Genomic DNA, 26,669 nt, shown 5'->3' on the forward strand with positions numbered 1-26,669 from the left:
ACAACAAACGACATGGAAACGGGTCAAAGTGAATGAAACATTCTCGTTCTCGATACTGACAGCCAGAAACTGCAACAGCGCAGCGTCGCCACAGGGGGGAGTTGTTAGTCAGTTGATGGGCCGTGACTGATTCTGCTGTTTCTGGTTGAATGAGCCTAGCGTTGGTTTGATTCAAGTGAGAGCCAACGCACACTTGACAAATTACTGCCTGGCATCGCACCAGAGAGGAAACAGCTGCTTGGAAAAAAACAAAAAACGAAAACAACAAAAGTAACATAAGGAATCTGAATAAGAACAGTGACATACGTGACATACATTTAGAAAAATAGCCATTCATATGTTTGTTTGTTGTGGAGCCTCTGGTGTTGGGAGCCGTGCCCAGGTCTTCTGCTCTGCGGGCTGCTGGTTGGATAGCGTGCACTCGGAGGTGCTGGAGACTACAAGTCCGTCTGGTGTATCTGAACCTCGGCTCAGACCTCGTCAGGAGGCCACGAGCTCAGTGGAACATTCAGTTTCCGACTGCTGGGGCCAAAAGGGTGTCCATCAGTCCAAATGAAGCGGCGGTTTAAAGGTTCAAAACCACGGCACGCGCCTGCAGCCAGCCAGTGAACTTCCTGGAAATAAGTCCATCTTCTGCTCCTGAGTGCGTTTGTTGTATTTTCATCACTGGTATTTTGCTTGTGCCCCTGTTTTTTCTTTAATGCTGTACCTGGTAGATGCATAGTGGCCCCAGAATATCCCATGATGCAGTTTCCATTCTGGAAGAGACACCGTCTTGACTTAACGGAAGGTGCTGGCCAGCTCGTTCCAGAGCTGCATTCTGATGCCTCTTCCAGGCCAGTGACCCCTTGCCAGGTGTTGGCTCTGCCCTTTGAAAACACCTCAGTTTTTGCCTTCTTCCCAAAATGGCAGAACTGACAGAAGGCAAAGTGAACATGTTGACCTGTTAGATCCTACACAGTTGGGTGGCTGTCTGGTTTTATTGTGTTTAATCACATTTGTGGGAGGTCGAGGCCTTAATCAATCCAATTACCTGTACCGTTCTTGAACTATTATTTGTCTCCACTAGACAGTCTAATGACTTTCCTGTTTTGTTTTTGTTTTTTTGTTTTTTTTTTAATTTGGGAAGCCTAATTACAGTGTTTGTAGTAATGCAATCAAGGTGCTAAATTATTCCATGGATGTTGGGAGGCTCATTTATATTAATATTCACAGTAGGGCAGATGAGTTTGAATTTAAACCTAAATAATGCACTTTTATAATTCAATTCACTTTTTTTTTTTTTTTTGCATTTATATTGATTATTTTTAATGAATATTTCCAATGACCTGAATACTTCATGGATTTGGGCAGTTTCCTCAAGGCAAAGCTTGAGCTTTCAGATTCATCAATAGTGTCATTAGAAGAAAAGCCTGTGGGGAGATGAATGCAGCCTTCTGGATCTTTGAAGTTCTTCTCATGGGAGAGTGTGACGATGCTGGACAGCCACTTACTCAGGCGGGACGTTGGGTGGTCCCCTTAACAAAGGGAGACTCTGAAAGTGTCACTGTGATTTATTGCTAGCGACCTGCAGCATTTTTATACACTTTTACAGAAGCAGTTTGGTTGTTTTTTTTCTTAAAAAAAGACTGGTAAATTTTCTTGTTGAAAATTATTCAGCCCTTCCTGCTACCACATGGAGCTGTTCTTGCACAGTCCCATGTCACACCTTTTTTTTTTTTTTTCTTTTTTTGTGCATAATTTCCCTATTAATGGTACAACGTAATCAAAAAGGTGTTCTCTGTAAAACTGGTTTTCAATAACCGCTGACAGGCCCAAGAAACCAAAGTTAACTAATAACTCTGGGCCAAACAGAACGTCCTGGAGTAATTTTTTTAAAGGACCCGCCTCCTGAGAACAGCAGCCAATCAGGCCGAGGGATGAGTGTGCAGAAACTCTGTTTAGAGAAGATTCAGCTTACTTGTCTGACTGGTAGAGGTGCCAGCTGCTTCCAGTAATGCCGGTAGGTTTGAAAAGGAGGAAAAGTTGCTGCTGCTGATATTTGATGGCTGGAGGTAGAGCTGCTGCTCCTCCACATCGAGAGGAGCCAGTCAAGGTGGCTCGGGCATCTGTTCTGGGCATGTCCCACCGGGAGGAGACCCCGGGGAAGACTCAGGACACACGTGAGGGACTACGTCTCTCGGCTGGCCTGGGAACGCCTTGGGATCCTGACGGATGAGCTGGAGGAGGTGACTGGGCCCAGGGAAGTCTGGACATCTCTTCTGAGACTGCTGCCCCTGCGACCCGACTCTGGATAAGCAGTAGAGGATGGATGGATGGATGGATTGATTTTTTTCCCCCCAGCCCTACAATGTGGCTGCAGATGTTGCAGCTCCGTCTTGATATGCTTCACTCTGGATTGTTTTCGGAGCTGGTCTGTGTTTTTGTTGCGCGACCAGCTGTGGTTCTGTCTGTGTTAATGAGTGACTGAGTGTCATCAGGCCATGGCACAGTGTTTGGCCCCGACTGTCAGCAGCACTGTGGTAGAAGTGGTCCTTCGCAAGCTGCTAGACGTTGATGCCCTTACCTTCTCCACCTCCTCCACTACTTCCAACTCCTCATTCAACTCTTCCCCCTTACTGTGCTTTATTGTTAATCTCTGTCTATTTATTCTTGAGAAATGCTTGCAGTCTGGACTGAGAGGAGGAGGAGGAGGGGCAAGAGAAGGTGGAGGAGGAAGAGTGAAAGGAGGAATAAGAGGAGAGGGAGGAAGAGGAGGATGTGGAGGAGGAAGAGGAGGAGGGTGAGGAGGATAAGAATGAGGGAGAGGAGGTGCAAGAGGATTAGGAGGAGGAGCAGTGAGGAGGAGAAAGAGGAGAGGGTTAGGGTTATTGTTCATCTGTCTATTTATTCTCGCATAATTTGTGGATTTTCAGTCATGCCGCTCAGTCTTAGCCTGCTGTTCGTTCAAATGGCATGTTGACTTCACAATGCATGAAAATGATCGATTGGCATCCATCTTTCCAGCCTTCCCTCCATCCACCCCTCCATCCATCAGGATTTAAACAGGAATATCCTCAGATTCTCATGTAGTCACTCATTTTTGTTGTATTACTTGGACATTTAGTTTAAACGAGTGCGACTCTCCAAAATGGGCTCTAACAATAAAAGTCACAAAAAAAAAAAGGCACGTCACGCCACATTAACTCTCCTTGGGGTGACTTTATGTTGCCCACTAGAAGGGCTGCATAATCTAGACTTTAATCCAGAGTTTTCCATCCAGCCTTTGTGTCATTGCATACTCAAAATGAGTTGCCAAGCTGCTTCCGTTTTATCCAGCGATTACTTTATTTTGAAAAAATGACAAGATTGTGTCTCTTAACATGTGAAGGCGCTTACCTCGGTTGCATGATGTGCAGCAATGAAACCCACTGGTTAGTCAGTGATGACAACTCTGCTGGAGTTCTGGATAACGTCCACTGAGCACCTTCAGTTCACATTGCAGCTTTGTGGCCTCTTTACATTTTAATTGCAAGTAGAAATTGAAAAAAAAAAATAGTGTCAGCAGAACTGGGGAGTCGGTGTGAGAAACAGAGCTGTGCCACAAAATAGAGCAACTCTTATAGGATACATTGGTGTCGTTCACATGCAAAACCCTCAGTCAAGCAAACTTCCTCTTCCTGGAACACATTGAGAGATGCTTGCAATCTGGAGTGAGAGGAAGAGGAGGAGGAGGAGGAGGCGGCTTAAGAGGAGAGCCAGGAAGAGGGGGTGGAGGAAGAGGATGAGGGGGAGGAGGTGCAAGAGGAGGAGTAGTGAAAGGAGGAGGAAGAGGAGGAGGAGGAGGAAGAGGAGGTGGATAAAAGAGTGAGAGGAAGAGGAAGAGGAGAGGGAAGAAGAGGAGGTGGAGGAGGAGGAGGAGGGAGTCCAGGAAGCCGTCCCTGGTGCTTGCGCTCTCCTCTTTAAGCCGCCACCTCCCTGTTGCCCACTCCGTCACCTGCACAATGCGGAAAACAGCTGAATTGGAATTTCCTTTTCCACCTCTAATGATGCCAATGACACATTGATGAGCCCTGAAAAACTGAGAGGGAGCCGTCGTAAATCCGGCCCAGCGATCGATGCCTGCCTGTTTTAATCCTGCGTCCGTGTCATGCGACTCATGTGCACAAACACCAACAACAACGAAAAAACAACTCCAGGAAAAAAAACAACACTGGATCACCAGATGCTCATCTCAACATCTGGCCTTAGAAGATGCATGGGGCGCTTTAGAAAAAACACAAACAAACAAACAAACAAGCCAGGCTGCTGCAGGCGCAGCACTGACCCAAGATCCCATCCTCTCCACTGCCTGCATGGCCTCCTTCAGCTGCAGCACCATGAAGTCAGAGAGGCGACAGGAAGAAGGAGGGAGCGGAAGACGCTGATATATCGCCGTCTCTCCTGGACCAGCGCTGCCAAAACACACGGCCGCCGCTCCATAAAGACCAGTGGCATTTGAAAGGTGCTTTTCACCACTGTGTCGTACAGCATACTTTTTCAAGCATGCCGTGAAAAAAATCCAATCAAATTTCACTTCATTGGTCTAAAAAATAAAAAAAAAAGATTAAATTGTGGGGTGACTTTGCTCTATTTTCCCTCCTCAATTCCTCCTAGGATATCAGCTTTGTGTGCATCTAAACAGGTTTCACACTGAGTGAGTATAAATAAATGAAGAGACTATATTGTCATCATTAGGCTAATAAGTGCCATTGTATAATATTTTTGGGTGGTGGTGTGCAATTGGATTTTTTTCAATGAAACAAAAATCAATGGATCAAAAATTGTTTAAAAACATCAGGATCATCTGCAGCTTCCCTCAGCCTGGGCCTCCACTCCTGGATCAGCTTGACGCCCCCCACCCTCCCCGGCTTCACCCCACCCATGTCAAACACATAAAGAGGAGCGGGGCGTCGGGACGGTGGGAGTGAGTCTCCGGGTCCCTGCCGGTTCCTCGTTACAGCCAATCCTGTCAGCTGCTGTCCATGGTGATGACGGCTCACCTTGGCGCCGCTCTGACAAATCAACGCCCTGAACACAAATGTGGGGCCGAGCAGTTTTGCCAAGGGTGCAAAAACATTGGAGAGCGAAAACAGATCAGGAGGTTTAATTGGAACTGCGTCGTTCGTCCCGGCTGTACTCAGGAAAACTTCCAGTTTTTATGTCTTCCCCGGACTGGTGTGTGTGTGTGTGTGTGTGTGTGTGTCATGCAACTTTCACCAACAAGTGTTGTTTTAATGATTACAGTGGAGGTTGTAAAAACAATTCTGGGATGTGATGTCCTTGTTCCTCCTCTCAAACACACCCACTTTTCTGTAAAACGTTTTTTTTCACGGTCCAGTCAAGGCCTCCAGCAACAAGAACAAACACAAAAACAAAAGCTTGACACTGGTTCCTTTGCGTCCACTTCTGTACTTTTGACAGGTTAAGGAGGTTCTGCAATTAAAGTACAGAAACACAAGGCTGTCAAGACAGAGAAATTGAATGCACTTATAATTTACCAGGGGTGAAAAAATGACATTGCGGTAATTGCGAAAATAAACAAGTGAACCCTGAACAAGACAGGACAGCACAAATAACACAAAAATACCCTCCTGTTTAAGAGCAGATAACACAATAGTTGTCTTTTGTTGCCAGTTGCCTCCTCTACTCCTCTCTCTCTATCCCTCTCATCACCCCCCCCCCCACTCATTTCCCCTTTCTACTTTCTTCTCACCCCCCAATCCCTCCCTCAGTCCGGTCATAGACAGAATGTCACCTTTCCACAAGAATATAATAAAACCACTCAAGAGGTAACTCCTGAAACGAACCGTGTGGCTCACACTCTCAAGATCTACCTCTGAGGATAAAATCTGTCAGCCATCATAGACATTCAGAGACACTTCTGCTTGTCATTATGGCCAGACAGGACAAGGGAAAAAAAAAAAAATAATAATACTGGATCCAGCCTGTTCTACGTTGTTGTTGCTGTAGTTATTGTTCTAGATTTTCACCGCAACGCCAGTCACAGAACTCAGTCTCAGACAGCAGGACTTCCTTTGCTCTCCGACTGACGTTTCACAACATTTCACCTTTTCATCCTCATGACTTCTTCACTTCTGGAAGTGAGGTCAAGTTCTCAGAAGTTTGCAACAGACAGAGAGTCGTGCTGTTGCTGCCTCCTTCGTCAGCACGACGGATGAAACTGATCCCCTGAAGTCTTGCGGGTCACCTTCTTCCAGATGTTCCGCTTCCCTCACACTTGGAACTGGCAGCTGTCTTTCACCCGTGAGCAGAAAGCGACGCTGAAGCCTCATGTGCAAAACCGCTTTATTACATCGAGTGGGTCAAAAAGTTTGTTTTCCCTGGCCAGCGCAGCCGGAATTGACGGACGTCGGCGTTCCCCGGTGTGGACAGGCAGAGATTCCAGCGCGCTCAAATGCCCGTTTCCGCCTAATTAACTGGGGAGAATTCATTAAGCTTCAGTTTTCCTCCTGACGCTCCGGTTTTGTCTTGGTGACACTCGGGAGAAGCGCAGCTTCCGCCTCATTTGCTGATCACGTTTGCAATGCAATTCAACCTTTGACCCCTTACTCATTCTAACCAGCAGGCGCTCTTCATATTTTCCCGTTTTATCTTTGAATTTGATGCATCGCCTCAAATCCAAACTGCAAATAGAAGCCATACATCTTCCTTTTTTTCTCCCACTGTTTTCTTCCTTCAAATTCTGGCGGACGGCCGAATAGACAAAAGCCTCGCAAGGAAGTGAGTGTGAACGCGCTGACGTGCTGAAACAGCAGAGAGACAAATCGTTTGGAAAAAAAGTTGATTAATTGGCTCTGATTAATTCCGACCTGACTGTGGACTAATTGTGCTGGATGTTTAATTAAACACGAGCGCGTGGCCGGCGCCCCAATCCATTGTTCTGCTGCGTCATGCTGGCTGCGCTGATGCGGCCGCATTGTTCTTACGACGACACTTTCTTTCTTCTTCTTTTTCTTTTGTCTTGCTCTTTTTTTGTTTCAACCAATAAGCGAGCTACCGTCCCTTTGGGCCCTTCGCTGCCGTGTTGTTTGCACTTTTCACACCTGAGAGCTCAGCGTCTGGCGACCGAGCCAAGTGAACTGAGCACCTGGTTCTGGGCGCCGGGTGTCGCTGTGGAAGGGCGAGCGGCCCTGACTAATATCTGGCAGGGCGCGACCTGGCAGTGATGAATGGCGTTCGGCGAGAAGGGGGCAGAGCCAGTTGGAGCAGTGATAAACGCTGTGTTATTCTTCCCCTCTGCCTCCGACTGATGAAGTGGAAACAGAGCTGCCGTCGTCCCAGTTGTCCCAGTTGTCCCAGTTGACTCGAGCTGACAGGCGGCGTGGTGTCGGCGGACCGGCGCCTCCGTCTTGGCGCCAGATTTGAGCAGCTTGGACCAGGCATGCAACAACATCTGGCATTTTACCAAACTGTTCGGTTCGGTGCCCAACGGCAACTGATGGTATTTCGGTACATTTCAGCCAGTCACAAAACTTTTTCAGAAGGCATATGTTGTGCAAGTAGATCCACGCAAGAGCCGAGACTCGTGGTGCGCGGCTTTTGGACGTCCCGCAGTTATCAATACCGGTAATATGACTCATCCCAGCACAATTATCACAACCCTCCTCAGCCTGCAACCCGCTGTCATTAAACAGACAAATAAGGCTTTTTTATTCTGTCAAAAGGTGGTTGCAAACAGCCTTAATAGGCTAATGTCACTTCCAAGTGCCAGTTGCGTGAAACAACGAGCAGAACACAATAACATAAAGCATTTACCACATTAACTGTAGCATCTGGGTTTGGGAAAACCCAGTAGAATACAGCAACCTAAGATGATAGCTGCCGTCCAACTATCGTTCTAAAACTCGCTAATGTTTGTCCTCTCTGTTTGTTGTTGTTGTGGTGTCGCTCACCGCTTTTGTGACGCCTGTTTCAGGGCGCACGCAGGTTAGATCGTATCAACATTTGATCACTTTATCCATTTTCTGATATTAATAATAATATCGTATCTCCATATAAACTATTTTTTTAAATTCATTTTTAGTCTGTTAAAATAAATATTTAACCACTTGTAAAAATGAATGAACGAATGAATAAATAAATCATTATTTGAATAAAGTGAAACTCGGCTTTGACTGGGTTAAAATGTTGTTTATTTTTTTTGGACAGTCTTAAACTTTATATTTAATTTGTGTGGTTTTATATTAGTTTAATTTCATTTTATTTTATCTGTTTTTTAAAACAAAGTTTGTGGTTTAAATATATATCTGTGCTTTTAATTATTTTTACAATACAATATAACCTCTGCTAGTCAGAGTAGTGTTACGTCAAGGTATTGAAACATAACCGTTACCATGACCCAATAATCCCAACTGTGGGAAAACTGTAGCGTTGCATCCCTAGTTTGGACGCAACCCCCGTAGCGTACTGTCCATCCAAGGCTTCTGTGTCAGAAAGCGGATGAGTTGGGGGGTCAAAAGGTGGCGCTGCATCTCTGCCTGGATCTCTGCCTGCCAGTGGCAGAAGCCTTTTGTCCTCTGCCAAGGAGTCGCTGTGTGAACAGCCTCCTCTTTTTATTTGGGCCTCATTATTCCGACTCGTCTGTCACGGGATTTGTAACCTTAAGCCATCCAATTAGACGAGCAGCCTTTCAGTTATTTTTCATTTTTTTGCGCTGCCCATCTCATAAACGGACGTCCCGGCGCAGCTTCGCCAGGCTTTTTCCCAGCGGAGAAACACAAATGGAAAATAAGAGAAATCAGGCCATCCAACTCTTTTCTTGGAAACTGAAATCCTCTTTTGAGAGTAGAAGATTTTTCAGCATTCCGTACAAAAGGTCGTGTGCATTTTATTAATCTGGTCCGCATTATTAGCTTGAGCAACAAAATATTTTTTTTTTCTTCTTTCCTCTCCATCCATCCCATTTCTATCACTTGCAATAGCTGGAACTGACTCAACTTGGTGAAGTTTAAACTAGGGATGTGCAATACCACTATTTTCCCCTTTGGTCTGATACCAAGTAATACCAAGGCTGATATTCCGATACCGATATTAGTATTTTAGATGTGTACCTGTGGGAATGAAAATGATGACTTTTACAATAAACATTAGTGATATAAAAAAAAAAGGTATTTCAGTCATTTAAGGAAGATGTTTTTTTGATGCACAAATGTTTTTTTTTTATGAGAACTACAACTATCAATACAGATAGCTATATGTTTACTTTAAATGTGCTTTTTTGGTCTGACTTATAATGCCATGTACACAAATTAACATGCTGCTCCTTGCTGTAGACAGACTTCTGAACTAAAATAATTAGATGGCAGATATTTTTAATTCGCAGTCAGATACCATTTGCTTTTTTACAGAATGCGGTGCCAAAAATGTCAAATTGAAAAACATTTTGTGCAGCGCTTCAGCGGCTTCGTCTCACATCCCACCCGAATGAAGGTGAAGTTGCTCGTGTCCACATTAGCACCTCCTCATAATGAGGCCCCGGCCTGAACTAAGTGACGGGCGAGGGGAAATAAAAGTGAGTTAATGGAGGCCAAAGTTGTCTGTCTGTGTCGACCTACTCACATCACACCAACTTGAATGCAGGCCAACAAACCCGATTCGCTGCATTACCCTCTTAACTGATTCATGTCTTTGCCCTTAAATTGATTTTTGCCGGAAAAACTGTTCGATTGTCTCTTTATTTATTTATTTACTTATTTATTTTCCCTCCATGTCTGCTGCCACAGGATGTGACCCTGCTAATGTTCGGAAGCGTGTTCCAGTCCAAAGAATGATTTATTACCTGGCGCAGAGTGAGATTAAGTCGAGGCTGAGGCGACGCTCTTGTGGCATTTGCCAGCACGTTGGAATACATTAGCAGGAAGGACGACGCTGCATAAACACCGGCTTGTTTACGGTGTTGACGACATTGATGAGATATGATACGGTTTACAGGTTTTTATTTAGCAGTGGCGGCAGGAGGAAACTCAGATGTGTCAGCGACAAGGCGGAGAATAAAGGACGAAGCAGATTCCAACAGCCTGATATGAAAATGAGGAGCTTTTTTTTTTTTGGTGGTCCAAAATGGTTAGAAGTTGCCTTTTTCTCTCTGTTTAAAGATGTGTTAATGTCCTTTAGATAAAAACATTTAAAAATAAACAATTAACCTTTCACAGAATGCTGTGGAACAAAAAGTGTCACAATATTTTGGGCCAATTCCAATTCCTCCCTTAACTCCTCAATCTCAACCCTCGCCCTTAACACTCAATCTTGGCCCTCAAAAATAAGTGTAAGGGCTTAGAAATGGGACACCCCTTAAGTGCAGTTACGTCTTCAGACTGTGGGGGGCGGCCTTACGCCAAAGCTACGTCCAGTCTGTCAAAAAGACGACAACGACGAAGAAGAAGGAGAAAAAGAAAAAGACGGCGAAAAAGGAAGAAGTCCTCCGTCGCTACACAATGAGGTACACAAGTAACGTGGAGCCGGGGCTGCCGGTCCGGTTGACAAACCTCGTAAAGTAAAAAAAAAAATGTTCGCAACAATGATGTCAATAATCCATAAAAAAAGTCTTAAACTAAGACAATAAAATGGTTTCGTAATATTTATATCTTTATTAACTAAGAAAATACTTCCATTTGTAGCTCGCTTTTACATCGCCATCTTTTCCGAAGATGTCTTGGCGAAAATACACAATGCCTTCTGGGTAGCCCTTACTGCCAAGGGTGGTGCCGGAGAATCTCAATATTGAGGGCGATACAGCCCTTAAACTTGTCCCTCAACTTGACGTTCTTAGAATCGGGACAGCACTTGCACCTCGCGGGAGCGCGCATTTTTGAGATTGAGGGTTGAGATTGAGGGTTAAGGGAGGAATTGGAATTCACCCTTTGCCAGCGATAAATGCAATAAAGAAATGTACGCAATCAACACGGTTATTTTTAAAACAACTTGAAGGCGGATGAATCATGGAGAGCTGTTCAAGCAAATCCATTCATAAAATAAATCATGGATTAATCCTATTTGACATCTAGAGTGTCAATACAAAAAGAATTTTCGGCATCAGGCACCGATTGGAAAAAAAAAACGTCATACCTGCAGTTTTGACAGAATGCGGTGTGAGCAAGTGGATTTATGGGCTCAGCAAGATTAATGACCTGAGAAAAAATACTTAAAAAAATATTTGGATCACTGTCAGTGAGGCAGATAAGATTCACCAAACTACGGTTTTCTAAAAGTAATCTATGTGTCTCAGTCCACACCAAGTGGAGTAACACCATCATCCCAGCGATGTGTTTGCTCCGCCCTCTGAAACCGCCTTGTTTCCGGTCCAGCATCACTTCAGACAGGAGGCTGAAACCCAGAATTTTAATAGGAGGCTGTAAACAGAGGACTAAATATGCTGTTCTCTTGAGATAATATGGAGGGTGTTCTTCTGTTTGTTTGTTTTTTTCTGAGCCTCGGCATGAGATTTGGGAGTTGATGGTTTTGGTTAGAACAAGAACTCCCACTGGGCAGAGATAAACACAGCTATCTCCTCATCTCCGCTGCTGGTTTATTTCATCAGATCTTAAACAAACTGGTGTTCACAGGCATCACTCAAAGAAAAATAAGTCTACACTCCTCCCAAAAAGACAAGTGTTTAAGAAAGCACACCTCAAGCGCAGAGTGCTAATGAAAAGGTGTTGAAACGACTCCGGCGCCGAGTCTATATTTAAATTCTGTGTCGTCAGTGTGACAGGAGGGGGGCGGGAACTGTTGAGAACCTAAGGCTTCTCCCTGACACGTTGCGTAAGTAGCCAAGCCGCTTGATGGATGATTCTTATTTTCTTGTCAACCTCAGACTACTGTTATGTTTATCTTGATATCTCCTTGATGGACCGTCATTTATCCTGCACTGGCGGGCCGGGGTGACTGGAGGGAGGAACGGCGGGGGGAGACAAGAGGGGAGTCAGTCACAAAGAAGGGAGGAAGACGGGAGGAAGACGAGGGAAGTGGATGATGAGGAAACGTGGGAGACCGCAGTGTCGACCTCTACTACTGGTAGCGGGCAGAGCAACACTTGAACGGCACCCTACCCCCCAAAAATGAACTCTTCACTTCCTTTTTTTAAATACCAGTTGTTGGTCTGCAATATTAGCATGGCCAGTGTGTGATATGGACGTAGCACTACCAAAAAAAAAAAAAAGAGCAGAATGAGGAAGGAAGTGTAGTCTCACTGGTCACTTGATGCTATTATGCACATTAGTTAGACGTTATTACCAACGTGTGACCACACCGGTGTTGCCAGACATCCATAGATATTGAAAGATACTGGAAATGTTTGGAAATGCTCGTTGTCTATTTCCTTCATCGGCGAAACTAGAGAGTCAAACTCCTCCGTCAGTGTGCAGATTTTGTGAACTGGTCCTATGTCTTAGTTGCCTTGTTGGTTTATCCTTGCAACTGGGCTCGAGAGAGCGCCCTCTAGAGGATGTATTATTTAACATCCACAGCAACACAGAGAAAGTATGTGGGACAGATGTACGGAAACAACATAAAGAAGGCTTTGGTCCAATTGCTTGTCTTTTTTATTTTTTTATTTTTTTATTTTTTTAAACGTTCCCGGCTACAGTAGCAGAGCATCTTGAAACGTAAACTTACAGAAAACCACAAACCGTTTGACCTTGGGGCCACAAAACAGACTCGCAAACTTTGACACCGCCATTTCTCTCAACAGCCACAACTGTGCGAGTAGCCCAGTCACGCGGTGCTCCCTGCCCTGTGGCTGAAATACTGTCAAATCAAAAGTTCAGTGACTCCGGTCGCTCCAGTTTGGACCAAACTTCACACCCACGACCTTCACGACCTCTTCGAAGCAGCCCAGTCCCGGCCCCCTGGCCGAGCTGCAGCGGTGGCGGTCATCAGTGTGGCGGCAGCTCTGACACCCTTCTCAGTAATTACGCGGTACTCGTTTGGGCTCCTGGAGTCGCTAGTTACTTAACGAGCAGCACTCCTCCGTGCAGCCCAGGGGAAATTTAACCACCATGCATTGATTGTTGTTGTTGTTTTTTTTAAGACCTTGCATCGACTGACCTCAAGAAGTGTCTTGAGCATTCTCATGGGCTCTCTTAACCTCTATGTGGGTTTTTTCTCCCTGTCCTGCTTCTTCTCTTCTACTTCCCTGTGGTGAGACAGAGTGGAATTAGCACTGCACACCTCTACATGTATGGCCCTCCCAGTCTAAAGCGAGCTGCCGCTCTCATGTTTTCGCACCATTTCCCCCCCTCAGTAGTGTGGGCGGGGTGGGTGGGTGGGTTGTCTTTGGTTAGAACGAAGAGCGCGTGTTTTGTCGTCCTTTAAGTGCTGTAGGTGCGACAGTAAGGATGATAGCAGCGTGTCAACGACTTGAGTTGACAGAAAATAGGGGTAAAAGATTGCGGGATGCGTAGCGGCGTTTTTACATATCCTCCTTTAAAGGAATTTGCCAAATGGTTCCAAGTCAACGACCACTCATGCGGCGCCCTTGTCAATGCTGAAAAGCGGCAGATTGCGGCGTTCCCGCCTCAATTTTTGCCAAAAAGACAGTGGCACTATTCTGTAGCAGCGCATCAAAGGATATTTCCATTTGAAGAAGCAGTTTTTGTCATTGATTGTTGATTGGTTGCTATAAAACTGGTGGTTCACCCGTCTTATCTATCTATCTATCTATCTATCTATCTATCTAAAGCGTCACAAAAACTCAATCAGTGACAAGATTCCCTGAAATGCACAAAAATGTCTCCAGTGCAATTTCACCCATCCTCAGCTAAACCAAAAAAAAAAAGTGACCATGAACAAGGAGCCTCTGGTTGTGCACCATACTGTGTGAAAAAATAAAAATGCTAATGCACGGGCCTTTGCAGGCATGTTTTTGTTTTTTTTTGCTCCTTTTTATTTATGGCAGCAACGCGTGTGCAGGTGGAAGGAAACTCACCTTGAACCTGCGAGAACAAACAGTTTTGATATCTCTCAACAACGGCGCAGACGCTCGCCGCCCTGTGTCAGCTCAGCCTTCATCTGCCAGCCAGCGAGCTGATAAATCCTGCCAAACTACCTCCTCCTGACACCCGCACGCTGATCAGCGGCAAAAAAATATCTTTGAGCTTTGCTCACCCAGTGAGGTCTCTTGACGTACGCTGCTCATGGTCATTAACCCCCGTAAAGGGGGCATTTCTTTTTTTTCTACTTTTCCAGGAGCAAATTTCAGAATCAGGTTGCAGTGAAATGTTACTAAGAATGAAGGAAACCATGGAATCAAGTGCATTACAGAGAGAGAGATGTCTCCTGGGTTTCCACAGCAGCTTGACTGCTTGGATTTTAATCCTGAAATCTCGCTCATCCATTTTACCAAAATCCAGCAATCCAACAGTCGTTTTCAAATCCATAACTGCGTGAGGTGGGACGTTGAAAAGCAGCGAAGTGCCTCCTGCAAGTGGCTCCACCAAACCACTGAATAAGATCAGGAAACTGCGAAGAGTCATAAACGAAAGTGATGGATCTGCTTTTTTCAGTAGCAGTTGTTTTCATCAGAGCCGGATGATATTTATCACATTAAAAGCAAAACGTGAACTGCACTAAAGGCTTTTTTTGGTGGAAAAGTTATTTTAGCCTCATTCGTGACTGGCTTTGGCTGCAGAGGAGCAGGTGAAAACAGTACTGTAACAATTCATCTATTATCTGGAAGAGCTGTATGTGCTCAGATCCACTAAATCTTTGAAGTGGCAAAACTGAAACACTTTTCAAAAGTTGTTTTTTTCCTGTTATTTTCGGTTATGAAAAGGCAAAAAGATTAAAACAATGGCAATAAGTCTTTACTCATGTCATGTTTAACGGTGAACGACACCTGATAGCTGAATCCTTTTTTTCCATCCTGCGGGGTCACCTGAGAGTCTGTTACCACCAGTGTCACCGCAAAAGAAAAATCTGTTGTTATCTTTTTTGAATTTTGCTTCCACCTGCTCACTCTCCTCTAGAAATGAGGTGCGGGTGAAGTGCTCAATGCCACAGAGAAATGACCTCCCTGGAGAGGTCCCATGACCATCATGGCACTAATGCGGGCAGACAGACCATCACTCACGCTTTGGATTCATACCTGTGTGCAACCTGTAGGCTGTCTTCTCATCATGTGGTGGGGAGATTGTCTGGGCACAAGGAGAACACGCAAGCTCTCCACAAAAACAGGCGCTGGACTCGCAATCGCATGACCACTGGATCCCTTTTCCCATTTTTAATGCTCCTGTTTTTGAGCCGTCAGATTTTCTTTTCTTTTGTTCTTATCTTGAACTCCAGTTAAGCAGCGTTGATGAATATTCATCCAAAACATTTTTGAATATCACTCCCCCTAAAAAAAACAACTCCTCCTCGGCATATTTAGCCCTCTGTTTACAGCCTCCTGATAAAAACCTGGATTTTAGCTTCCTGCTAAAGCTGACTCTTTGTTGGACAGTCCACACAGGAAGGAGACAAAAAAAACAACAAGTTGGTCTTGGAGGACGCAGCCAACACCTCACTTTGTCTTGAAAAAGCCAGTGCCCTTTGTGTCCCTTTACCCACCCAAAGTCGACACATATAATCAATCCTATATACAACAGTACATGTACATTACAGTACTTTTTTTTTTTTTTTTTTTATTTTTTTAAATATCAGACTTAAAACTTTAATTGTCCCAATCGTTTAAAAAGCACATTTAGCCCACTGTTCACAACATCATGCAAAAATGCCTTGCCCTTCAGTTGATGAATTCTTTGCTTTTGCACCAGTGCTGGTGATGAGTTTGCAGGCCCTCCTTCTCCCTCTTGATGCCTTTATGCAGTAAAAAACATATTCGGCTCATGTTTACGGGACCTTGGAGTCGTTCAGGGTCCCCCAGTTAAAAGTTGATTTATAATCGATTTTCACTTTCCACCCAGCGCTTCATCTCACCTTTGACACTTGGCCCAACCGGGCGAGTTTGAGTCTCTCTGCCAATCAGCGAGGCCCTCCGTTGACTTTCTCCGGGAGTGAAGACACCATTAATCTTTGCTATCGCCTGTCAGGCTCAGTGCGGCAAAGGTGTTTGGGATGCAGGCGATTTGACCAACACGCTCCCCAACCTACTCTGATCCTCCAAGGACGAATGTTCTTGCTGCCGCAGCCCCGACGTGTCCCTCTGAATTAGGGAGCAGGCTCCGCCGACACTCCTTCAACACCCCAGCACTCACTCTGCGCTCTCGGTTCAATTCAGCCAGCGACTGCCAGATGCCTCTCAGTGGCTCCGACGTCCTTCAGGAGAACTTGCGCATCGTGTTTGGCCCTAACGTGACAGGGGGCTTTACGATCAGGTCCGGAGTTTGGCTACCGAGGGTTCCTGACCGGCCGCAGTCACGACCTGAATACTGAGAGTGCTGGAGTTGTGAGGTTGCAGAGCAGTAGCCTGATCTAACTTCAGGTTCACGTCTTGCTTGGTGGTTGGGATGAGAGAAGGTCTAGCTGGTCACCTTATGGCACTGTCACAAATATCGGTGACTAAAGCAGTGTTTTGACTACGAGAGGGTTGTTTTGAGTGTCCCCATGACAGGTGGCAGCATTAAAGTTTTGCTTTGGGAATCACTGTTATTCTAAGTTACATCAGTCTATCGTGAAGCTGTAGGAAACAAATCAGCATCCTTGTGTAAATGTATTGTTATCAACAGTAAACTGTTTGCCTAGAAGAATGGATGGAGAAACTTGCACCCAACCTGCTTTCATCGACACAAAGTCAATGGGTCTAATCTGCTCTGGTCAGTTGTCAAATCTCTGCATGAGACGAGCATGAAAGGGAACTAATGACTTTTCTGTCACCCTGATTGACTGCAACACCATGAGTCAAGTCAAATTCTGCCCCGACACCAAGAGGCTGTTCTGGCTTGTGCTGCTGCTGAATGTTTCCACACGTAGTGGAAAAAAACAGGCTTGTCTGCTTCGATTGTGACAGGCAGAGGATGGACAAATTACTTTCTAGGTTTTTTGGTTTTGGTTTTGTCTTCCTTTTAAAGTGAGTGTGATTGTCCTCTTCAGAAATGCAGTATTGACTGTTTTGTTAAAGGGCCAAGTGGTGGAAGTGTTGCCCTCAGTGTGGGAGGTTGTGGCTCTGATGCCAAAGATGATAAAAACGGTGCCCACTGCCTGCTTGGATGTGCAGTGGGGGGATGGAGTTTGGGGGGCAGCAGGGGATTACCCACTAGTCCCCTGAACCTGGCACCGCTGCAGCCGCCTGCCGATCCCTGAGGTCAGGGGTCAAATGTGGTGGACAAATGTGGCAATCAGTGGGACTTTAACCTTTTTTTTCTCCAATCAAATGACAAAAAATCTGCTGGTGTTTTATCCAACATGAATAATCGTTAAGCCCCTTGCCAAAGGTTTGCACTCTGTTCATTTGGTCACCTGGAGATAAACGCCTGCATATTGCATGATAGCCACAGAGACTTTCAGCTTCCACCCTGGAGGTGGAGCTTTTGATGCAGTGGGCTGTGACGGGTGGATTTGTACATGTTCAGCCTCAGGAATGAGAGAAGCAGCGAAAAACTTTGAGCGAAATGGCTCCTCCTTATTGGTGGAGATGATTCCCACTGGCTCTCAGTGTCTGGCCCAGTCAGAGGATGCGTCTGGTTCACAATTGCTCAGTTTGTCAGAGCGATGCAACAGGAGCCAAGGGGAGAAGTGGAGGGACCTTCTGTTGAACAATGTTCCTCACATGGTGCGTTTGATAAAAATTAGAATGCGCTAATGATACATAGGAGCGGGTGGCGGTTTGGCAGGAGCTCGCCCTTTCTCTCCGCCCCCGGGCGAAATAAAATCAAGCTGTCACGTTTGCTCCCCTGTGCCCGCCTTGTTCGACAACCACTGGGCCAATACAAGGCAAGACGGAGAGCACGGTGAGCGCAGGGTCAACCAGGTTCCACAATTATTTTTCCACCTCGGGGCCCCCAGAAGGTTAATGCACAAAGTATAAAGAAATGTCTGTTTCCAACTTCCCATCATCCCTTGCTCTGACTGTGCAATGATGAGGGTGAACGTGCCAAATCCAAAAGAGTGACACTGGCCTCTGTAGTGGACTCATTCAAGTTCCTGGGTGCTCATATGAACAATAAACTGGACTGGTCCTCAAATACCACGTCCCCTCCACCTGCTGAGGAGACTGAGGTCCGTCGGGGTCAGACACTGTGGTGGCCGCTGCAGTGTGTTACGCCATTGTGTGCTGGGGGAGTGGAGTCACAGACAGGAGGAAACTGGACAGACTGGTAATGAGAGCCAGCTCCGTCCTGGACTGTCCACTGTCCAGTAAGTGCAAGAAGGAGCTACCGCAGGTCATTCCTGCCTGCAGCCATCAGGCAGGAAGAACTGTCGGGAGAATTTTTACCAATTCTCCGCAGCGGCGTCTCCGGGAAAGGTGACTCAGTAAAAATCATCTTACATTTCATAAAGGTGAAATAAAACACTTATTTATTTATCAATATTATGTAGATAACTTGCAAACTAATCCAACTGTCAATATAATGTGAATATCTTCTTGTTTGTTCCTTCTTAGTCTATGACTATTTTATTAATTTATTTTTTATTAATATATTCTCCATTCTTTTCTACTGTACTGTTGCTGTAATTATGCAAATTTCCGCAATGTGGGATTAATAAAGGCTTCTATTCTATTCTATTCTATTGTGCTGGAGCTCTTGGGAAATTTGAGTTCTTCAATTCAAGCCAATTCATGCAAACGCTCTTTTTTGGCTCTTCGCTCTTAAATAATGAACATTTTTTAAAGACGAAGAAAAAGTACTATGATGGGGGCTGAGTTATGACTTTGAAACATGGTATCAGCATCACATCATATTGAATCCATATGAATCTAGATCTGCGCCCGCGTCTTAAAATGTCGGACCATTTTTAAATATTGCCTTACTGTCATACAAAGAAATACACTCAACAGGAGTCCACAGAAGTCGAGATGGCTCGCACCTCAATTTCGGCCACTGCTCCCACCAGTTGTCCTGATATACGCACTGCGAAGATGCAGGGCCAAGGAGAACCGCTTCCTGTCTGCCAAGGCTTCCTTTCAAACAATTTTCCATTAACCTCAACAGCCAACTCCTGGAGATACTCTGGGATTTTTATCGCAGCAAAGCTCGCATTTGACGTGACAGAAAATACTCTTGAGTTTTCAGCCATCCCTGCTCTTTCTCACAGCCTCCGAACTGTGGCTCACCGCTCTGTGAGGGAACGCCACAGGGAGCGGAAGAGCCAGCGGGAGGGGTTGGGGGTTGGCTCATCCTCTGGAGAAAGGCATCGAGGAGCTGTCAGCTGCCTGACGGATGGCTCGCTAACCTGTGTCGATCTGCTCAGAAAAGGCCAAGCGCTTGCAGACTGGAGCTGGCGGCTGAGGCAGGAGGAGGAGGAGGAGGAGGAAGAGGAGGTGGAAGGAAGAGGAGTAAGACCAGGAAGAGGATGATTTTGGAGAAGGAGGAAGAAGAGGAGGAGGATCAAGAGCAGGAGGAGGAGAAGGAGAAGGACGAGGAAGTGGAGGAGGAGGAACAAGAGGTGGAGGAGGATCAGGAGGAGGAGCAAGAGAAGCAGGAGGATCAGGAGGAGGAGGTGGAGGAAGAGGATGAGTAGGAGAGGGAGAAGGATGAGGAGGCGGAGGAGCAAGACCAGGAGGAGGAATGATGGGGGGAGAGTGAGGGGGAAAAGAGGCAGGAGGTGGAGGATCAAGATTAGGAGGGACAAGGGTATCAAGAGTAGAAGGAGCAGAAGGAACTGGAGGAGGAGCAGGAGAAGGAGGAGTGGGAGGAGGTGACCCAGGAGCAGGAGGGCGGGAGCTGATGGGAAAAATAAGTGTTTTCAGTCGTTCTTTACCGGTGAACATCCATCCAAGACAATCAAGCCTCCAGCCAGCAGCAGGCAGGTTGGGCTGGAGCGGAGGAGGAGTGAAGACGCCTCCGAGCTGATTGCCGCCGTATCGATCTTGGACACAATCCGGCCGCCATTATCAGTAACATTGCGTCAGCGCAATGTTGCTTTTCAAAGCCGCCTCTCCAGCAAACACAGAGCTTCACCCGTATTTTTTTTTTACCAATTCTCCCGACCGTTCCAAAGGTGGTGAAGAGCCGACATTTTGCCGGGTTGCGGCTCAGCTTTTCACCGCAGCGCCGTCTCCTGAAATGTGACATTTTAGGAAATGGCAGTCGTCTGGCTTCGTCTTCCTCCGTGAGACGATTCCTATCTTAACTTTTGTGTCGTGACCTTTTCTCGTTGTCGCAGTGTCACTTGAAAAATATGAAAATATGAAAAACAGAGCAGATGTTAACCCTGAAGCCGGTGTTTGCTCCCTCAACATTTATTTAACATTTATTGAACCCGTGTTTAAAGCCTGTTTCAAAAGCGCAGCCAGTGCAGGTGGGTTATGGGCTCTATGTCTCGTGTCCATCCTCCACATGTTTGATGTGAACCTCAGCGATCCAGCTGCCTGGTGAGATTTTGCACTTTTCAGAGAAGAAAACATGAAATTGAAAAACGCTTTTTGTTATTTTCCATAGAAATCATGAGAGTGTGCACTTGTCCTGCTTCCACACATGCTGGTGGAGAACTCCCGGAGTTTATTGCTGCTGCTGCTGCTGCTGCCACTGCCGCCAACGCCCTTTCAATGCTTTCCCCCCCGCCTTTTTTGTGACCTCAATTTGTACTTGTATTTGTATTTGTACTTGTACTTGTATTTGTAAACAGGCAGGACCTAATAATGTCACTTTTGATGCATAGACACGTGGAGGCCTTTGCATATTCAGCAAAGCTGCTCCGCTAATGAATGTTACAAACGAGTTGCCGGCGTTCTTCATTTATCCATTTATTTATTTATTTATTAAACCTTCTCCACGCCGGCCTGCGCGAGTGAAAAACCGGTGAGGCCCTTTCACGAGACGTCCCAGGGTACTGCCCTGGCGCTGCGCTCTCCCCGCACCTCCATTCAGTCCTTTATCTCCAGTCCCCTCACCTGATAAAATATGTGCGGCGGTGCTTTGGGCTGCAGAGTTTGCCGCTCTCAGCCTGTCACTAATGCTTCATTAGATACTTGGCGGGGCCATTCATCGCTGTTATCGCCTGACCGCAGCGCCCTCACCCCGCCTCCTGGCCACCGCACACACACACACACACACACACACACACAAGCATGCGTGCATCTTAACACAAACGGCCAATGCATTCCTGCTCTGCCCCCCTTTTATTTCTTCCTTTATTACTGTCCATTCAGCACAGCAAATAATTCAGCCGTCACCAGCAGCCGCTGCTTCCACTAATTCAGAGTTTCATATTTCAGCCCTCTTTGCAATTTTCCCACAAATCAATTTGACCCGCAAACATGTGCAGCCTCTCTGGCAGTAAAGCATTTAACGCTGTGTCGTGCACTCGTGCCGCTCCGCCACCCGAACCTGTGCACATCAACGTGCGCACACACGAGTATGCATGCACACATGTGTATGCATGCACGTGCAAGTCTGCTGCCATTGACTCATTGGACTTCAGTGTTGATGAATCCCCGCACCGGACTGTTTCATTACGTGATTTCAGAGGCTCCATACATCGATTAAGCCATTACTCTGATCAGGAGATGAATTAAGCACACTTAAGGTGCTCCGCTCGGCATCAATTTCAATCCCTTCCAGGCCGACGACTGCTGCTATAAACCACTGGCTCGGTGCATGCTAAATGTGAAAATGGTCTTCATTATGTGTGCGAGGTGCGCCCCGACGCGCTCGTTAAGCACCGGCCTAATGACCGGCGGGTCAGCCTTCTCTCTGAAGGCTGTTTCAGAAATCCCCCCAAAAAAACCTCGGGACCAGACGTCTGACGATCAACCGGCTGCGATTCTTTTGGAATTTTGGAGTTTTTTCGAGAGATGCATTTCGATGAGATGAGATGCAGTGCTGATAAACTTCTCACCTCGTGGATCACTTTGCCTCACTGGTGGTTCCAATCACAAGTGCAAGCTGCCGCTGTTGTCAAAGCTAACAAGGTTGTGACACTGTGCAGTGTGTTGTGTTGCGTTCATGTCAGGAGACGAGATGGCATGACTGGTGGCGGCGGAGGTGAACTGAAGCTTATGATGTTGCGTATGAATAAGAAGAGTTGAACCCCAGGAGGTCTGACTGGAAACACTAAAGTGTTGCTGGCTAACGGAGCAAAGGTGTGGCGTGTGCACGGCTTTCATTTACTTCCATTTTGGGGTTTATGCGCATTGTTCCAGGGTTAGGGGGAGGGTCCACTCCGCGAAGCTGGATCACAATGATAACAGTGGGGGAGGGGCGGAAGGCTTCTGCCATGTACGTCTTGTGTACAAAGAAAACCAAAGCAATTGTTTGTTGTTTATTCCATGGAGACAAGGCAGCAGATTACATAAAAAACTAAATTGTCAACAGTAGTTCCTGAGTTGTATCGCTGCATCTCATCCAAGTAAAGCTACTCTGCCGCACTTTAAAACAGAGTCACAGTGGGGGGTCTTCAGCAGCACTGCTGGAAAAGGAAAGCAGCCCCTCCAACCAAGTTAAAGAGATGTAATCTGTCTTTTAGTTTAAAGCTTTGTAGCTTTGTAGCAATTTTCAGATTTAAGTTTTCATCTTAGACTCCAGCAGAGCAGCCACACAGGGATAACTTTCCAGAAAACTCTTCAGATCACCAAGAAACTGCATTTTTAGCTCTCTGCAATAAAACGCCAGTTTTAGTTTCTTGCTTTGTTGGACTTTCTACTTTTGGAAGGAGAAAAAAACAAGACGGTACCGAGGGGTGGAGCCACCACCAGACTGGAGGGATTATTGCTTACCTAGTAGAGGTATTAATGCCCTTTGTGACATCACAAACATCTAATTTTCACAATTATCTGCACTAGCATGTACCTTTTAGGGCGTTGACTGAGAGGACGGAGGCACATAATGCAACAAAAACATTGTTAAAAGGAAAATTTGCACAATATAAAAATGCGGCCTCCCATTTTTGTTTGGTATCCACCTAAGCTAGGCTAAAAACACCAGCAACACAATGACAACACAACAGCAGCAGCAGCAGCAGCAGCTAAATAACACTCACAGGGTTGCTCACTGGCTCCATGCAAATACCGAGACGATTAAGCCACCTCGCTGAGGGAGATCGATGACAAACCCTTGTGACGGGGGAGTAGATCTCTGTTGACGTGTCGAGGAGGGAAAAATGTGGCCGGTTTTATTTGTGATATGTGAACCTGTCAGTAAATGACTCATTGATCCACATTATTCGTTTTGTTTGATTGGGTGTGTGTTTGTGTGTGTGTGCGTGTGTTGGTGTGTGTGTGGTTAACCGCATTGTTCCACTGCGAACTGAAGAAAAAAATAGTCAAGCGAAGATAATTGTGGAAATTAACATTGACAGCTGATTGGCCAGACATCGGCCCCAAGCGCCCTCCTGTGGCCATATTCAGTATGTCTGTTTTGTTTTCCTATGTCACCGATCGTGCTCAAAAACGAAATGCGCAATGGGTGAACGTGCAACAACACAATGTTATTTTAGCTACTGAAGAAGATTCAGCAGGAACTTCAACATTAACTGGGAACTCAAAACAAACATTTCTACTCAATCGGGAATTTGGATGAGTTACTAATTAATTGTATGTCTGTTGTTGGTATTGCGAAAAACTGTTCAAAACAGCCGGTGAAATGAATCCCAACCATTACGCTGATAAATGTTATGTACTGTAGTTTCAGTTGCATTTGCCCGGTTGGTTCTCTCTGATTGTATAAAGCGCTTTGAGACACCATTGGTTGTGATTTAGCGCTGTACAAATAAAAGTTTATTATTATTATTATTATTATTTAAAAGCAAAGCGCTGGTGAAGAAGTCCACTCCTCTCTGGTCGTGAGTCAAGACCACAGTGTGATGAGGTGGACGGTGGCCGCTCTGGTTTGCATGGTGCTGTAACCCAAACAGGACAGAAAGTCTCGCACTCCAGGTTTACAAGGAGCTGCATCTCTTCATTCGGAATCTTATTCAATCGAGCCACTCGATGTGAAACCTCTCTGTGGTCTGCCCTCCCTCCTTTTGTCCAGCACCGTGCTTTGATAAGCTGGTTCTTCTCTGCATCCGATATGCGGCTTGCAGTGCCGAGCGCTCCCCACTTCTCTCTGAGAGAACTCCATCTCTGGCACTCCCCACTCTGCTCATACACACGCACACACACACACACACACACACACACACCTTGAAGAAGATAACAACACCTTTGCGGGATTGCTTCTCTCTCTTTTTCTGACAGCTCAGACTGACACTCACCCCTCCGCACTCCAAGCTCAAACGGCCGAGCTCTCTGAGCTCTTCCTGTTCACGCCAGACTTGCATACGAAGGGGAGAGAACTCATAAAATCTTAAAGTGCCAGGAAAGAGAGGTGGATTACAAAGGAAGAGGCATCACGTCAGGTCCAGATCTACAGGCTCCACAACAATGAGTCAATCAATCAGTAGTTTTACACGCGTGTGTTTGTTTAAAGCTGGAGATTATTTTGAGCCACTTATAGATCAGAGGGAATGTTTCCTAATCCTTCAAATTCATCTCATTAATCTATCTGGTGAAGAGCCCACACAGACCATTTGGCAAAGTGGGGACTCAAATCCTGTAACTATTTTTAAGTTGCATTCCATATGTTGCAGACCAGTCAGAATTGCCAATTAGCTGAGCGTCTCTGCCCAGTAGTTTTAGACTAAAGTCTGGGCAAAGTCAGTCTGGAGTAAACGGTGTCATCCACGAAGAAGTGCTGCTTTTATCTTTGTTGTTGTGAATTTAAACTCAACTCTGCTCTCACTGCTGCCCCCCTGGGGTGGAGAAGCTAGCTCTCCCTGCAGACAGACATTTAATGTTAATTTCAATCACATGTGCTCTATAGTATAGTCTATAGAACAAGACATTTGTTACAGATATCTGATGGAGAGATCTCTGGAGTTGAGTCCTGGCCGTCGCCAGAGTCAGACTGACAACTTTCTCCCAAGACTCCTTAAATGCAAAGACAAACAATCTGACTCCTAATTTGAATGTCTTCTCAAGTGTCATCCTTTGATTGGCTGTCCATTCTTCACCCTTCGGTTGCAGGGCGTCACTGTCATTGTTTATGAATGAGGAAGCAGGTCCTTATTTGGCCATGAGCCAAATGGTCCATCCTTCCTTCCAGTGTGACCTGTTGAAACCATTTTGCTGCAAGACAAGCTCAGGTCACAAGTTCCCATCCCTGTGACTGGATGGGTAGCAAACTTTATGAGGGTCACAAAGGCACTTCCTTCAACTGACCACTCTGGTCCCCCAGGTCACTGTTTATGAGACTGAATGAGTTACACAGTCTTTGCTCACAAGGTTTTCAACACCCCCAGGGCATTGATCAGGATCATCAAATATACACCAAAGGCACTACATAGAGCAACATTCAATACATTTATACATTCAACTCAATGTAATAATACCAACATATAAATGTAATGTTACCAATATAATAGCACAAATGTCAAATATCCGATTCCAACACTTCCAATTACAGTGAGTTGGTTTGACCTTGTTGATTTGTTTGAATGCTATAATTTGGTATTACATTTACCCTGAAAATGATTGAACTTGTGGTCATTTGTTTGGCTAATTACTTGATTTAATTGCGTTATTGTCCTTATATTTGACATTAACCTGACAATGTTATTTTTTTTTTCTATTTCACTCATCAGAACCATGCCTTGAGAAAATATTAAATTGCATGCAAAGCATCCTGCTCTGGACCTTGCCTCATTTAACTTTGAGCTTTATGTTCGTCAATTCTTCAGTTGTCAATGCATTCATCCAAGGTTCTAATTCTACAATCTACAAGCCAGTGCAAACAGTTTCCATTATAATTGTGAAGCAGCTTCTTATTCCTGATCTTCTTTGTGATTTTTCTTTCTGTTTTTCACTGCTTGAGTTTGTATCTCCCTCCTCATCATCCATGTAAGAAAAGGAAACATGGATGGTTGGACATTTTAAGAAATTGTCTGAATTGGATTTTTTTTGCATGTGTACCACTTGAGACAAATTTCTTGGTTTGTGTATCAAAGTTTGCGTTCCCCTTTTTGCTTGCTGGTGTCGGTCTTGGCTGCAAACAATTTTGTTATGGACTTTGCTTCGGACATGGTCTCATCTTGGCAAGAATTGTTGTATTTAGAGTTAATGCAGTCTGCATTTTGTCGTTGTCTCAGTAATCTTAATTACCCCACCACCCAACAGGTCAGGGCAGAGTTTTGAAAATCTTTATTTCCTCTTCCTTTATTTTGTCAGAAGCAGATGGACGTTAGCATGTTGCTGAGCAACTGTAAGAGTTTTCGACTAAACAAATCTCCGTGCTCATTTTATCCAACAAAGCCCATCTGATTTGTACTTTTTTGTATTGACTTGTCCCAAAATTGGCTCTAAATTTGCTTCTAATTTGAAGGAAGCACACTCACAGACGGTGTAATTTCTGTTTTAAGGAGATAAGGAAGATGTGAAACAGCTGACAAGTCTGACCGGGACACTTGTTCACCCGCTCTCATTCCGTTCGCCGCTCCCTGCTGACCCTTCCTCCAAATTGTGCTGTCTGTCCCCTGGCAGACCTGGGAAATTAATT

General features: G+C 45.5%; 1 long non-coding RNA gene across 1 annotated transcript in view; it reads left to right on the forward strand.

Annotated features, from left to right (window-relative positions):
- Positions 1 to 26,669, forward strand: part of LOC142884813 (uncharacterized) — a 44,886-nt gene that overhangs the window by 1,371 nt on the left and 16,846 nt on the right. The window lies entirely within an intron of this gene.

This window comes from Nelusetta ayraudi, unplaced genomic scaffold (genome assembly GCF_046127955.1).
Source record: "Nelusetta ayraudi isolate G7.1 ecotype Tasmania unplaced genomic scaffold, CSIRO-AGI_Nayr_v1 ptg000011l, whole genome shotgun sequence".
Lineage (NCBI taxonomy): Eukaryota > Metazoa > Chordata > Actinopteri > Tetraodontiformes > Monacanthidae > Nelusetta > Nelusetta ayraudi.